The sequence below is a fragment of the Hemiscyllium ocellatum genome, assembly GCF_020745735.1.
Source record: "Hemiscyllium ocellatum isolate sHemOce1 chromosome 27 unlocalized genomic scaffold, sHemOce1.pat.X.cur. SUPER_27_unloc_12, whole genome shotgun sequence".
NCBI lineage: Eukaryota > Metazoa > Chordata > Chondrichthyes > Orectolobiformes > Hemiscylliidae > Hemiscyllium > Hemiscyllium ocellatum.
In genome coordinates this window covers 464486-481027 of record NW_026867479.1, presented here as the reverse complement: position 1 = coordinate 481027, position 16542 = coordinate 464486, and the positions used below count along the sequence as shown (strand labels likewise).

Here is a 16542-nt window from a genome sequence, read left to right as displayed (position 1 = left end):
ATCACTCAATACCCTGTTTATACAAATTCACTGATGTTAAGGCAAATGTTCTTCATTGTCTTACCCTCCCTGCCAGTCTATTTTCTTGTGTGGAGAAAATGTGTTCTATAATTCAACATTATATTTTAGTCTAAATGCTTAAGGACAAGTTTTCCTTACAAACGTTCTCGCGACCCCTTTCAAAGTTTCATCAATTCTTTCCTATACCAGGGGGAGCAAAACTTACCGTAGTATTCCAAAAATGCCCTAACCAACATACAGCCACAATATGACCTCACAACTCCTTTATTCAATGCTCTGACCGATAAAGGAAATCATACCAAACGCCTTCTTCACTAGTCTATCTACCTGTGACTCCAAGATCTCTTTGTTCAGCAACACTCCCCTTAACTGTCAGTCCTGCCTGGATTGCTCAACCAAAATGCAATATCTCATTTCTCTAAATTAAACTCCATCTGACACTCCTCAGCCTATTGCCCATCCCAAAAATTCTAATTTATAGCAAACTCTCTTTGCGCTCTCATTCCCTAGAAGCTGAAAATCTTCATACCCCACACTCCCCCTCTGTTTTCACTTTGCTGAACCGAATCCCTGCTGTACCTCATTCTAAAGGGTCAAAATACTGACCAGCCAGGACGAGTGGACGTTGAGAAGATGTTTCCATTGGTAGGAGAGACAAGGAGCTGAGGGTACAGCCTTACAGTAAAGGGAAGACCTTTTAGAACAGAGAGAAGGAGAAACGTCTTCAGCCAGACAGTGGTGAATCTATGGAATTCATTGGCATAGACAGCTATGGAGGCCAGGTCACTGAGGATATTTAAGTTTGAGATGGATAGGTTCTTGAGTATCAAGGGGATCGAGGGTTACAGTGAGAAAGTGAAAGAATGGGATCGAGAAACTTATCAGCACGATTGTGTGGTATGAACAGACCTGATGGGCTAAATGGCCTAATTTCTGCATCTATGTCTGATGGTCTTTTGCTATCCTGGGCACAGAGTGTCAGAATTGGGAGTAGTAGAAGACCATTTGGTCTTTCGTGCCTGTACCAGCATTGAACACATCAAAAATAGGTATTAATCTACCTACATCTTGTAGATAGACTTTGACTTTTCTCACTGGAGCACAGGAGGTTGAGAGGTAACACTATATAGGTTGTATAAAATCATGAGGGGGATAGATGCCCTCGGGTGGGGGTTTTAAGATTAGGCAGCAAATTTTGAAGGTGAGAGGAGAAAGATTTTAAAAAGACTTGAGGGGCAGCATTTATTTTTTAAAAAGAGAGTGGTTTGTGTTTGGAATGAATATCCGGACATTTTCTCACCTTTCCCCCCCATAAACATCCACTTGTTTGTTGTTCAAAAATCACAAGAACTCAGCCTTGAATATATTCAATGACCCCTTAACTGCAGGAAGACATCCCCACTTCTGAACTCAATTCCTCTTGCTAATATACCACTTGCACTACTCATTGCTTGCTGCACCTGACAACTGGCATTGACTGGTGTAGAAGGATGCTGAGGCCCCTTTGTACATCCACACATCATTCCTGATGAAGGGTTCATGCTCGAAATATCTCCTGCTCCTGGAATGTTATTTGACCTGCTGTGTTTTTCCAGCACCACACTTTTCGACTCTGATCTCCAGCATCTGCTGTCCTCACTTTCTCCATAACCCAAAAAAGTACATCAACATTCAAACAATGCACCTCCTTTCTGTTTTTTTTTACATAGCAAAAGCTCTAACTTCACATTGGCCATGTGTTTGCCATTTGTGGTCTTCTCTACACTGGGGAAACTGAGCATAAACTTGGGGAACAGTCTGCAGCCAGGGACGCAGAGGCTGACCAGACCTCCCAGTCACCACCCATTTTAATTCCCCTTCCCACTCCATTTCTGACATGACCATCTTTGGCCTCCTCCATTACCACAACGAACTAAACCGCAAATTGGAGGAACAGCACATCTTCCACCTTGGCGGCCTTCAATTTCAAATAACCTCTCGCCACCCCTTGAATCCCTTCCCAGCCCATCCCCGCCACCACCAACCAGATTCCTTCCACCCAGTGACCAACCAGGTTGTACCCTCTACCTGTCCCCACCTATCTCCAATTCACCACCCTGCCCTCAGCACAACATTGTTCTGCGGCTCTCCCTACATCCATCCCCAGTCCTGAACAAGGGTGACACCCAAAACATTGACTTGACATCCTGACACTCCCTGGCTTGCTGCGTTCTTCCAGCCTCCTGCCTATCTGTCTATTTTGCCAATTGAGTCACAGACCTGGCTCAACTTTTCCCAAGTCTGTCCACTCCCTGGATTCACTCCCTTTCCTTTCAGTTGCAGCAAGTCAACAATTGAACATCTCAATGAAAAATAAATGGAAAAGAGGATGAGAAATGAGAGTGTCGTACTCTTGGTCAATCAAAAGGTCTCACCTTTTCTGCCGACAGTGAGGAACACGCGCAATGTTTTGGTGACACCGATGAACATGTGCAGTGCGTCTTGACAGAGGAGCGCACACGATGCTGCTGGTATTATTGACAGATTTTAAGTGTCCAAATGCCAATAGGAGAAAAAAAGGGTAGAGCCACAATTGTTTTCCCCATACGGCACAATATTTAATTGCTTCTCCATCTTGTCTGGCTGCTCAACTTCACCCAGTGTAGGGGTGAAATTCAGAACTAGAGAGCATAGGTGTAGGGTGAGAGCGGAAAGATATAAAAGGTACCTAAGGGGCAACTTTTCCATGCAGAGGGTGGGATGGTGTGTGTATGGAATGAGCTGCCAGAGGAAGTGGTGGAGGGTGGTACAATTACAGCACTTAAAAGGATCTGGGTGGGTAGATGAATGGGAAGGATTTAGAGGCATATGAGCCAAGTGCTGGCAAATGGGACGAGATTAATTTAGGATATCTGGTCAGCATGGACGGGTTGGACCAAAGGTGTCTGTTTCCATGCTGTACAATTCTGACGAGTCTAAATAATAAAGTATAATTTGAAAAATAACAAACAATATCCATGTTAACAAGGCTTAGCTCATCACATGCTTTACTAACCATTCTCCACAGGTCCTATCCCTTCAATGACTGAGGAACAGATGCTGGTGCATAATCTCCTCCACTTGTATTTACACACTAGTCTAAGGAATTGCACAAGTAACAGTGAGGGGTAAACAGCACAAGGATTAATAAAACAGTGAGGGGTAAACAGCACAAGCGCCAGTAAAAGCAGATGGAAAGTGAGTGTAAAATGTGACTATGACAGGACAGGCCCCACATTCCTTCCCCTCCGTCCCCCCCACAACCTGCCTCACCTTTCACCTCCCGGGCCCAGTACCTTCCAGGTGGCCCCATAGTTGACACAGGGGCCGCCCCACGACCAGTAGAACTCCACCACCCAGGCGGCCGACCAGTTCCCAAGCAGGCCCTTAACCCCATCCGCCTCCAGAATGGTCACCGGCTCCTGCCTGCTGTACAGCCGGCCGGTGTGGCCGTGACACAGCAGCTGCACCAGGAAGGCGGCGGTGACCAGTGACGGGGGTCTGCCCCGGGCCGCACGGCGCCATTTTCCTAACGGCCGCCGCTTCCCCGCTCGAGCGACTTCTCCTCCCAACCGCCTTCACCCCCGCGTGACGTCTGCACGGGGGGATGGGCGGGGCCGGGGGAGCCTCACCGTCACCAAGCAACAGCCACCTCGCGCTACAACTGCTCATTCACAAAAACAAACTCTCCTGTCTCGCTCTGCAGCTGCAGGGGGGACACTGCCACGTTTCGAGGAGCCCTGTCTACATTGGGAAAGCTCACGGCTCCATTTAAACAGATATTCCGACATCTAACAGAACGGCCTCATATCTAAAGGGGGTAATCTGCATTTTAAAGGGACATGGACATTTTAACGGGTATTTCCGCAAATAAAGAGATGCAAATGGACAAGATTACATTTCAAAGGGATGAGGCACATTCAAAGGGATATCTTAATATGTGACGCAGTTATATCTAAATGAATTTCGAAGAGACGTTGCCCTGTTTATAAGTAGAGACAATAGGTGTGAATTCTGAACCGTGTCCCAATATTGAGTCAAACTGACATTTTTCTTTGAAAAGCCCTGCATTTAAATTACATTCTTGAGAAGGTGCAGGTTAGGGAGAATTGGCCGTGCTAAGTTACCCATAGGGATTTACAGTTTTGGGTGGCTTGGCCATGGGAAATACGAAATAAGGGGGTGGGTATGGATGGGATACTGTTCAGAGGGCCAGAGTGAAATAGATGGGCTGAATGGCCTGCTTCCCCATTGTCGGAATTTGATGACCCTCCCCACAAAGGTACATTTTATCTGCATCTATCCTGTCAAGCCCCTTTCTGAATTCCACTGGTTTCAATAGAGGTATACAGCACAGAAACAGACACTTCGGTCCAATTCGTCCATGCCGACCAGGATTGCAAACTAATCTAGTCCCACTTGCCTGCATTTGGCCCATATCCCTCTAAACCTTTCTATTCATGTACCCATCTAAATGCTGTTTCAATGTTGTAATTGTATCTGCATCTACCATATCCTCAGCAAGTTCATTCCACATACAAAGTCACCCACTTTCGAAATGTTGCTCCTCAGGTTCTTTTTAAATCTCTCTCCTCCAAGTAATATGCTCCCAAGTTTTGAGTTCCCCTACGCTAAGCAAGAGTCCTTTACTGTTCACTTTACCTCCACTCCTCATAATTTTATCAATCTCAATGAGGTCACCCCCCAACCTCCTGAACTCCAGTGAATAAAGTCCCAGCCTCTCCTTATGACTCAAACCCTCCAGTCCTTACAACATCCTGGTAAATCTTTACCGAACCCTCTCTGATGGTATTCTTCCTAATACAGGGCCATCAGAACTGTACTCAGTACTCTGAAAGTGGCCTCACCAACATCCTGTACACCCTCAACATGATGTCCCAACCCCTCTTCTCAGTGGTGTGAACAATGAATGCTATGCGGCTGAATGCCTTCTTAACCGCCCTGTCTACCAGTGATGCAACTTCCAAAGAACTATGTACCTGAACACCACCCCCCACGTCTGTCTGTTCTATAACATGTCCAGATAAGGGTCGGGCCCTGGGTCAAGTGCTGCCCCTCCTTGTTTTAGGAAAATGCAGCCCATTGCTTGTATTAATACCTCTCTCACACATGGTCCCCCTCAGACATGCACGTTCTCCCCCCCAATACTCTCTCAGGTTTATACTCCATCACACTCACACTTTACCAAGCATTCTCACACACAAACTCACATGCACGCACACACAATTCTTTGGGGTGAATTTGTATTGGTAGAACTTATTTGCAGATACATTCAATTTTGCGCAAATAGCACACAATTTCCCGGCAGTCAATCCATGTAATATTTTATGAATTCCTCCTTTGGAAATAGAACCAGTCTGATTCAAGATTGGAATACTAACAGACTCAAATCTCACACCTTTAAATGCATTGTCTGAGCTGAGATATTATCTTTTTTATTAAACCTTAAGTCGTCTCAAGAATGTGACTTTAAAGATGTTCTGGCAGTTACACGTTAATGAACCACAACCTGCACCCATTCTAAGAGATGAAAGACAATCTAGGCTTGTTCAACATATCTTATCAGTTGCAGGATACTGATCTTTTGATATACGTTCTGTGTCTTACGATGCTGGTCCACAGCTGCCCGATGAAGGAGCAGCACTCAGAAAGCTAGTGCTTCCAAATAAACCTGTTGGACAATAACCTGGTATTGTGAGTTTTTTTAACTTTATCAACCCAGTCTAATCTCGACACATCCACATAATTTCTAGTGACCACAGCCCACACCTCCTGGTGCTGCCAGTAAACTTTACAATGCTCATGAAGCAACGCAGTACCTGAAAGATTTACAATTTCAGTGAATGATACGAGCTACTCATTCACTGCTCCATCTGATACATGACATTGGAAACTCTGCAGGAGGCTGAAAGAAAGGAGCAGCTTTAAACAAAACCTCTTGGAGCTCAAAGTTTTCAATGAGAGTCTGTTCCTCGTGGTAAATTCAGGTAACTTTTACTGTGACAGCTTCAGATCCCCCCTGCAAAAAGGCATAGACAAAGTAGCAGCTTTTTAAACAGCTCAAGGTCAAAGCCCACACACTTCACACACCCCCCACTGTCTTTACTATTGGGCAGCACCAGGTTGTCCCTTTGTAATTGGATCCTTGGTACAGCCGTCACCCGGAGGAAGTATTGCCTCACTCAGCAATTTCAACCCATTCCCTCACTCCTAGTAAGTTTCTCCCCGCTCCTTTGCCAGTGGGGGGAGGGCAGTGTAGAGTCAACCAGACTGCTGTGGGTCTGGAGTCACGTGTAGGCCAGACCGGGTAAAGGATGCAGCTGGGACGACTGAGTGAATCCTTTCCCACAATGGCGGTTCCCTTCCCTAACAAGGGAGAGGGGGAATCAGATGGGGGCTTTCTCCCCCGAACCACCCCCTCCCTGAAACGGTCTCATCGTTAGATTCTGAACTCCACATTTCTGACCGAATACCAATTCTGCCATCTGTCGTGGGGGGATTCGAACCCAGGAATCCACGGAACCGGGTTGATAGTCCAATCGATAATGGGACTCGGCCGTCACTCCTTCAATTCCCCTGTGATGGCACATGAACTCGCTGGTGCTTCTGCAAGTGGGAGGAGCGGGTGAAGCCTTTCCAGCACCGTGGGCAGGTGAACGGCCTCTCCCCGGTGTGGATCTGCTGGTGCCTCAGCAGGGTGGAGACCTGGGTAAAGGCCTTCCTACACTCGGGGCAGCTGAAGGGCCTCTCCCCCGTGTGCACACGCTGGTGGGTCTGGAGGTTGGAGTAATTGCTGAAGGCCTTCCCGCACTCGGGGCAGCTGAAGGGCCTCTCCCCTGAGTGAACCCGTTGGTGCCTCAGCAGGTCGGAGGAATAGTTGAAGCCCTTCCCACACTCAGAGCAGCTGAATGGCCTCTCCCCCGTGTGGATTCGCCGGTGGGCCAACAGGGCAGAGAAAAACATGAAGGCCTTCCCGCACTCTGGGCAGCTGAAGGGCCTCTCCCCCGTGTGGTCCCGCTGGTGGGCCAGCAGGTGGGAGGAATGTCTGAAGGCCTTCCCGCAGACAGGGCAGGGGAATGGCCTCTCCCCGGTGTGACTGCGCCGATGAGTCTCCAGGGCAGATGGGAAACGGAAGCCTTTCCCACAGTCGCCACACTTCCATCGTTTCTCCGCAGGGTGGGATTCCTCAGGTTTCTCCATGGCCGAAGCTTCAGCTGCACACAAACACATGTAGAGCCCCTACCCGCTGTGAATTCCTCTTCCCAGACAGTATAACTTTTTCAGGCTCCACACTCAGTGCTGCAACAGTGGGGTCTCTCATCCAGTCCCACTGATGCTGAAAACACACTCAGATAGGAACCAAAAAGCTTTGATCCCTCTCACAGAAATCACAGTCAAAAATCGTTGCGGTCCTGGTGGATTGAGTGACTGTCAGACATTGATGTTGAAGTGAGGACTGCAAATGCTGGAGAGTCAGCCGAAAAACGTGGCACTGGAAAAGCACGGGGATGTCAGACAGCATCTGGGGAGCAGGAGGGTCAATGTTTCGGGCATAAGCCCTTCATCTGTTGATTGAGAAACTTCTGCCATCAGATCTTCAAATACGCTGTAAAAATAGATTACAAAAGTCACCACTGTCAGTCCCAGGGTAGAAACTCTAAACAAGCAATTCTACTTTGTGGAATTTTCTTTTCTTTTATTATTCCACAAAATTGAAAGCACCATCCCACTCTCCCCACTCTGTTCTCACTCCGTTCTAACTCATTCTCCTGAAGATGTGATTCAGGATCTTACAGGGGCAGAGAAGCAAAAACATCAAGACTGATGTCTCTCTGAATTTTGGGTACCTCCACCTGAAAGTGAATATCTTTCCCAACACTGGGAACGCTGAGAGTGAGCAGGTCTGATTTTGGGAAGCAAATAAAATGTGGGTCAATTCAGGATGAAGCTGCCACGCAGCTTCTTTCGGAACAACCAGACACAAAATGGTTACCATCCCTGGGAAGGGGAAGCAAAATGAGACATCAAGGTCTTAACACTGACACCAGAGAGAAACTGAATATACTGACGTGGCAAACGTTAGTGGAAAGCCAGAGTCATAGAGATATACAGCACAGAAACAGTCCCTTCAGTCCAACTCGGCTGTACCGACCAGATATCGTAAATCAATCTGGAACCATTTGCTCACACGTGGCCCATAGCTGGGGTCATCCCCACCCCCTGTCCCGAGTCCTTGATGCCTCCAAGCTGACCCTCAAAGGTTCGGTTTGTCCCTCCATCCTTTCCCAGTTGTCTTTTGCAGGTTTTGAAAACTTTCCCAATTCTCCAAGTATAGGATTTGGGAAGTTATGTTGTAGCTGTACAGGACATTGGTTAGAGCTGAAAATATGTTGCTGGAAAAGCGCAGCAGGTCAGCCGACATCCAAGGAGCAGGAGAGTTGATATTTCGGGCATGAGCCTTTCTTCAGGACATTGGTTCAGCCACATTTGGAACATAGTGTGTGCAATTCTGGTTTCCTTACTATCAGTAAGATGTTGTGAAACTTGAAAGGGTTCAGAAAAGATTTACGAGGAAATTGCCAGGGTTGGAGGATTTGAGCTAAAGGGAGACTAGGGCTGTTTTCCCTGGAGCGTTGGAGACTAAGGGGTGACCTTATAGAGGTTTATAATATCATGAAGGGCATGGATAGGGTAAATAGGCAAAATCTTTTCCCTGTGGGAGGGGGGTGGGGGGTTCCGGAACAAGAGGGCATAGGTTTAGGGTGACAGGGAGAAAGAAACAAAAGAGATCTTGGGGTCAACCTTTTCATACAGAGGGTGGTACATGTATGGAATGAGCTGTAGGAGGAAGTGATGGAGGCTGGTACAATTGTAAGATTTAAAAGGCATTTGGACAGGTATATGAATGGGAAGAGTTTGGAGGGATATGGGCCAGGTGCTAGCAATTGGGACTGGATTGGGATGGGATATCTGGTCGGCATGGACGAGTTGGACCGAAGGGTCTGTTTCCCATGCTGTATATCTCTATGACTAGTTGGACATAAGGGTCTGTTTCTGTGCTGTATGACTCTGGAACTGTTCTTAAAACCATGTTCTTGCCTTCCCCCACAAACATCACTTCTTTGTTGTTCAAAAATCAGATGAACTCAGCCTTGAATATATTCAATGACCCCCTAACTGCAGGAAGACATTCCTACTTCTGAACTCAATTCCTGTTGCTAATATACCACTTGCCTTGCTGATTGCTTGCTGCACCTGTCTGACAACTGGCAGTGACTGGTGTAGAAGGACACTGAGGCCCCTTTGTCCATTCACACATCATTCCTGATGAAGGGCTCGTGCTCGAAAATTCAACTGTCCTGCTCCTCGGATGCTGCCTAACCTACCGTGCTCTTCCAGGACCACACCTTTTGACCCCGATCTCCAGCATCTGCAGTTCTCACATTCTCCACATCCAATTACATCTCCATTTAAACAATGCACCTCCTTTCTACATTTTTGCCACAGCAAAGGCTATAACTTCATATTGTGGAACTGCATTTGCCATGTGTTTGCCAGTTGTGGTCTTCTCTATATCGGAGAGATTGACCTCAAACTTGGGGAATGGTCCACTGAGCATCATATCTGGGTCGACAGAGCCGACCAGAGTTCCCAGTCACCACCCATTTCAATTCCCCTTCCCACCCCCTTTCTGACATTACCATCTTTGGCCTCCTCTATTGCCACAACGAATCAAATTGGAGGGACAACACCTCATCTTAATAGGGAAGGAAGTAAGCAATAAATAATAGATCACTACAGAGTGCTCAGGAACAAAGGGACCTTACTGTCCAAGTTCAGAGATCCCCGAAGGTATCAGTACAGGTCAAACGGGGGATGAGGAAGGCATAGATTTGTACTTTTTCACACAGAGGGTGGTGCGTGTGTGCAATGAGCTGTGAGAGGAAGTGGAGGCTGGCACAAATACAACTTTTAAAGGGCAGCTGGATGGGGATGTGAATAGGTAGGGTTTAGAGGGATATGGGCCAAGTGCTGGTAAATAGGATAGATTAATTTCAGATATCTAGTCAGCATGGATGAGATGGACTGTTTCTGTGCTTCCACAGAAGCACAGTGTTTCTGGCCATCCACTTCATTTTGAAATGTTTTCACTACCACTTGGAACACCCTGTTAGGGTTCAGAGTGTGCCAGGTCCTGACATCTCCTTCCTCACGTCTCCTGTGTATTTTAAATCAATAATACCGTTTGTATGTTACTGGGTTAGTACTTTAAACCCACAGACACATACAATATAAACCAGAATTTCTATTCGGTATGGAAAGTGATGACTTGTTTCAACTTTGTTAACACGGTATCAGAAGGGGAGGATCTGCAAATTCCATAACGAGATCTGACAGGGTCACTCAATATCATTGGGGGGGTGGGGGGTTGAATTTGGAAAGAGAAATCCATTCGACCTGCTTCAAAAGGTACTGGACATCAGTGTGAGCAGAGAAGCACTCAGAAAGGAACCACCAGTGAACTGAGATTTAACTGGTTACACAGAATGAGTTGATGTGTCCCAAGGAGCTGACTATGGGAAGGAGCTTTAACCAGTTACACAGACTGAGGGCGGAACTGAGGCATTTATTTTACCCTGGAGCATCCTGGGGGGTGACCGTGGAGAGGTTTATAAAATCATGAGGGGCGTGGATAGGGCAAATAGCCTAGGCCTTTTTCCCCAGGGTGGGGGGAGTCGAAAACTAGAAGGCATAGGTTTAAGGTGAGAAGGGAAAGACTTAAGGGGGCCTAAGGGACAACTTTTCATGTCGAGGGTTGTACATGTATGGAATGAGCTGCCAGAGGAAGTGGTGAAGGTGGGTACAATTGCAACGTTTAAGAGGCATTTGGATGAGTATATGAATAGGAAGGGTTTGAAGGGATATGGGCTGGGTGCTGCCAGGGGGGATGAGATTGGGTTGGGATATCTGATCGGCATGGGCAGGTTGGACCAAAGGGTCTGTTTCCATGCTGTACATCTCTATGACTAGCACTCACTGCGTGGCTCCTTCATCAGGTGATTGTGGAGAATAAAATCATAAGGCACAGAATGGATGGAAAAACATTACAGTGCACTGAAATGATATATTGAAAAACCCTGGATTGTTAAGTCTTTCATCTTTTAGTATGGGCTGCTCGTACCGTTCATTTGTAAATCCCAGAATTTCCTCAAAGACATTTTCTTGAGATAACTCAAAGTTTAATAAGAAAAGGTGACATCTCAGCTCTGACAATGCATTAAAGGTGTGAAATCAGGGTCTGTCTGTATCACAATCTTGAATCAGATTGGTTCTATTTCCAAAGTGGAATTTACAAAATATTACATGGATTGAACAGCCTGTATATTGTGCATTTTTGAGAAAAATAGAATGTCTCTGCAAATACAAATTTACCCTCATGGATGTATGTGTGTGAATAAGACAGAGAAAAGTCTATTTTGTATTGTATATCCCTATGTCTACTTGATAACAGATGCTTTATTTCTGTCGGTGTAAATATTATTGTAAACCATAGCTGTGTATGAATAGTTAGATATTAGGGAGAGAGAATGCCTCAAGTTGGGCACGATAAGAATCCTGGGAGAGCCCTATTTCTGGTTTACTTCCTCATGAACAAACATTAAGCATGAGAATGAGCATTTATTGATTTTTAATTTTGTTCTTTTCTTTTGTTGGTTTCCCAGCTAGGACTACACTCTGTGTCTGGATGATTGACAGGCTGGGGGATTGTGGCTTGAGTCTTTCATAACTGAATGTTTTATTGTTCCAGAAGGTGTGGGGGTGGGGGTCAAGGCTTCAGCAGAAATCTAGCAGAGCAGAGAACAGACCAATATCTTACTCTGTGGGAAACTGAAATCCGAGCTGATCATGGCTGATATATTCATTGCCCCAACTATCCTTAACTCCCTGACCATGAAAATCCATCCAATTGTGTCTTGAATATACTTAATGAAGATGCCTCTACTGCTTCCTTGGGCAGAGAATTCCATAGATTGATTACTCTCCAGCAAAAGCAATTCCTCCTCATCTGTCCTAAATGGCACCGTGGCACAGCGAGCAGCACTGCTGCCTCACAGCGCCAGAGACCTGGGTTCAATTCCTGCCTCGGGCAACTGTGTGTGGGTTTCCTCCGGGTGCTCTGGTTTCCTCCCACAGTCCAAAGATGTGCAGGTTAGATGAATTGGCCATGCTAAATTGCCTGTAGTGTCAGGTGAAGGGGTAAATGGGGGTGGGTTGCTCTTCAGAGGGTTGGTGAGGTCTTTTTGGGGTGAAGGGCCTAAGTAATCTAATATAATCTAAAATCGACTCCCTGGTCTCATCCACCAGCAGATTTGACTGGATAGGGTAGGGCTTCATCCCCACAGTGCAATGAATTCCTACTTTCCACCAAACTCCCAGATGGATTCCCTCACTCAGTTGCTGTCTCAAATGAAAGACTTCATTGTAACTTATTTTGTTCCCAGTAAGAGCAAAACATCTTGGAAAGCTGCTCTGAAAGTCCAACCACACTTCTGCATTCACCAAAGACAATTCCAGTATTACAGCACAGAAACAGACCCTCTGGCCCAACTCGTCCGTGCGGACCAGATATCCTAAACTAATCTTGTCTCATTTGCCCACATATGACCCATATCCCTCTCAACACTTCCTATTCACATACCCATCAAGATGGGTTTTAAATGTTGTACTTGTTGCAGCCTCCACCATTTCCTCTGGCAGTTCCACACATGCACTACCCTCATGTTGCCCCTCATGTCCCCTTCCCCGCTCACCTAAAAGCAAGTACTTTAGTTCTGGACTCTCCTACCCTGAAGAAAAGACCTGGGGTATTGACTCGCCATGCCCCTTAAACATTTATAAGGTTAACCCACAGCATCCAACGTAGAGAAATGAGACCTGCAGCTGCTGGAATCAGAGTCTAAAAGTTTGGGGTTGGAAAAGCACAGCAGGACAGGCAGCATCTGAGGACCAGGACAGCTAACATTTCCGGCCCGAGCCCTTCGTCAGGAATGATGTGTGGATGTACAAAGAGGTCTCAGCGTCTTTCTACACCAGTCACTGCCAGTTGTCAGACAGGTGCAGCAAGCAATCAGCAAGGCAAGTGGTATAAATCACAAAATGAACTGGGATTAGAAGTGGGGATGTCTTCCTGCAGTTAGGGGGGTTATTGAATATATTCAAGGCGGAGTTGCTCTGATTTTTGAACAACAAAGTGTGGATATTTATGTTGTGTGGTTGAGGTGGGTTTTTGAGTGATTTGTGTGTTGGAAGCAGGTACAGTAACCACGTTTAAAGTGGAAGGCAAGAAAATGGTTTTAAGACCACAACAGAACAGTTACGGTCAGACAGCACAGAAATGGACTCTTCAGCCCAAATATTCCACGCTGAGTATGTTCTCAAACTGTGTTTGGCCCATATCCCCCCGCACCTTCCCTATTCATGTACTTATCCAAGTATCGGTTAAACGTTGTATCTGTCCGTGCATCCACCACTTCCTCTGGACATTCATTCCATACATGAACCACTCTCTGTTTATAAAAACCTTGTCCCGAATCGATCCACGCCGTGCATTCATTTGCAGCAACCGAAAGGAAAGGGAAGTGAAAGATTGAATCCAAGAATGAAATAAAAGGAAAAGGAGTTGAGAAGAGTGTGCCGTACTCACAGATGGGTGACGGAGTGAGGAGGTTACAGTCTGGAGCAAACTCAATCTTCATTCAGAGAGAGGAGCAGCAGCTTCCGAAGCTCGTGTTCCAACTTCTGCATTCAGACAATAGGAAGGCTCTGATTGGCAGGAGGACCGGTATTCTTCCGGTCCTCCAGGGTTTCCCATTGGTCCACCAAAAGAAAGTCGTGACGCGTGCTTTGCGAGGAGCATGCGCAGTTTCATCCTCGTAACGGCGAGCATGCGCAGTATGCTCTCTGGTGATGCTGCTACTGACAGAATTGAAGTGTCCAAATGCCAAGAGAAGTAAAAAAAAGGTGAGATGCACCCTTTCTCCCCACTGTGATATTTACCTTTCCTACACGCCCCATGACTTTATAAATCGAAATAAGGTCACCCATCAACTTGTGGTCGTTGATAGGGCGACCAGAAGTGTACTCAGTACTCTACACGTGGTCTCACCAATATCCTGTACAACCTCAACGTGATGTCCCAACTCCTGCACTGAACGGCGTGAACAATGAAGGAAAGTGTGCTAAACGCCTCCTTCACCACCCTGTCTACCAATGATGCAACTTTCAAAGAACTATGTCCCCGATTTGGAGATGTTGGTGTTGGACTGGGGTGTACGAAGTTAAAATTCACACCACACCAGGTGATACTCCAACAGGCTCATTTGCAAACATAAGCTTTTGGAGCGCTGCTCCTTCATCAGGTGGTTGTGTCTTATGATCCTGTTCTACAAACATCCCATGAAGGAGCAGCACTCAAAGCTCGTGCTTCCAAATAAACCAGTTGGACGATAACCTAGTGTTGAGAGATTTTTAACTTTATGTACCTGAACCCCTCCCCCACCATGTCTATGTTCTCCAATACAACGCAGGGCCCTACCATTAACTGGACAAGTTCTGCCCTTCCTTGTTTCAGCAAAATGCAACGCCTTGCCTTCATCTGTCACGCTCTCTCGGACACTCACACACACCCTAACACTCACACTGTCTCACAAGCTTATACTCCAAACACACACTTCATTAGCATGCATGCACAAACTCACATGCACGCACACTCTCGTGCATACACAGTCTCACATAAGTCTATGGGGTGAAATTGCATTTGCAGAATTATATTTGCAGATATATTCAATTTTGTTCAAAAAGCATACAAACTGCATGTAATATTTTATAGTCCATGTAATATTGTATAAATTCCCACTTTAGTTAATAGAACCAATCTGATTCAAGATTGGGATACAGACTCGAACCTCACACCTTTTGTGCAGGATCTGAGCTGAGATGCCACCTATTTTTATAAAACCTTAAACCATTTCGAAGGTGAATTCAAAGTAGTTCTGGGGTTTACATATTAACGAACTGAAACCTGCAACCCATGGTAAAAGATGAAAGACTAATCCGCAATCTAGATTTATTCAATACCTCATCAGTTGCATGACACCATCAGCTTTTGCTATAAATTCTGTGTCTTATGATTCTGCTCCACAGCTACCTGATGAAGGAGCAGCACTCCGAAAGCCAGTGCGTCCAAATAAACCAGAAGGAAGATAACCTGGTGTTGTGTGATTTTTAACTTTATCCACCCCTGTCCAACACCGGCACCTCCAGATCGTTTGCAGTGGACACAGCCACCACTTCCCAGTGCTGCCAGGAAACTGTACAATGACAATGGGATGATATAGTACCTGCACTCCTGAAAAATTCACAATTTCTAACAATACTGGCTACTCATTCACTGCTGCAACTGATACACAACATTGGAAACATAGTACAGGAGGCTGTCAGAAATGAACACAACAATCTGAGGAGCAAAATCAACATTGCCCGAAAAATATCGATTTTCCTGCTCCTTGGATGCTGCCTGACCTGCTGTGCATTGACAGCACCACTCTAATCTTGACTCTGATCTTCAGCATCAGCAGTTCTCACTTTCACCTGTAAGAAATGAGCAGTTTTAAAACAAAAACATGTTGCAATTCCAAGCTCTCAATGAGAGTCTGAGCTCGGTGGGAAGTTCAGGTAATCTTTATTGCGACCCAAAATTGTTACAGCTTCACAATCTCCCAGCAGAAAGGCGTAGAAAAAGTAGCAATGTTTTAAAAACAGCTCACAGTCAAATTGCACACACTCCCTCCAACCCCTCACTTTCTTCATTATTGGTCACCAAGTTGCCCTTTGGAATTGGATCCTTGGTACAGCCTTAACCCGGAGAAAGTATTGCCTCACTCAGCATTTTCAACCTGTATCCTGTATCCAAGTTAGTTGGATGGGCAGTGCAGAGTCGATCATACTGCTGTGGATCTGGAGTCATGTGTAGGCTAGACCACGTAAAGGATGCAGCTGGGACGACTGAGTGAATCCTCTCTCACAACGACAGTTTCTTTCCCTAAAAAAGAACGGGGACTTCTTCCACCCCCACCCCACCGACAATGGTTTCACCGTTAGATTCTAAACTCCAGATTTCTGACCAAATTCCAATTCCACCATCTGTCGCAGTGGGATTCGAACCTGGGAGTCCCCTGAACCAGGCTGATACTCCAGTCGATAACGGCACTCAGCCATCATTCCTTCAATCCCCCTGCGATGGCACATGAACTCGCTGGTGGCTCCGCAGGTGGGAGGAGCGGGTGAAGGCCTTCCCGCACTCAGGGCAGCTGAAGGGCCTCTCCCCCATGTGGACCCGCTGGTGCCTCAGCAGGTGGGAGGAATTGCTGAATGCCTTCCCGCACACGTGGCATGGGAACGGCTTCTCCCCTGTGTGGACCC

At 46.3% G+C, this 16542-nt stretch overlaps 1 protein-coding gene across 1 annotated transcript in view; it reads left to right on the top strand.

Moving 5' to 3' along the window:
- The window catches only part of LOC132807281 (zinc finger protein 420-like), an 83351-nt gene that overhangs the window by 42222 nt on the left and 24587 nt on the right, over positions 1-16542 (top strand). The window lies entirely within an intron of this gene.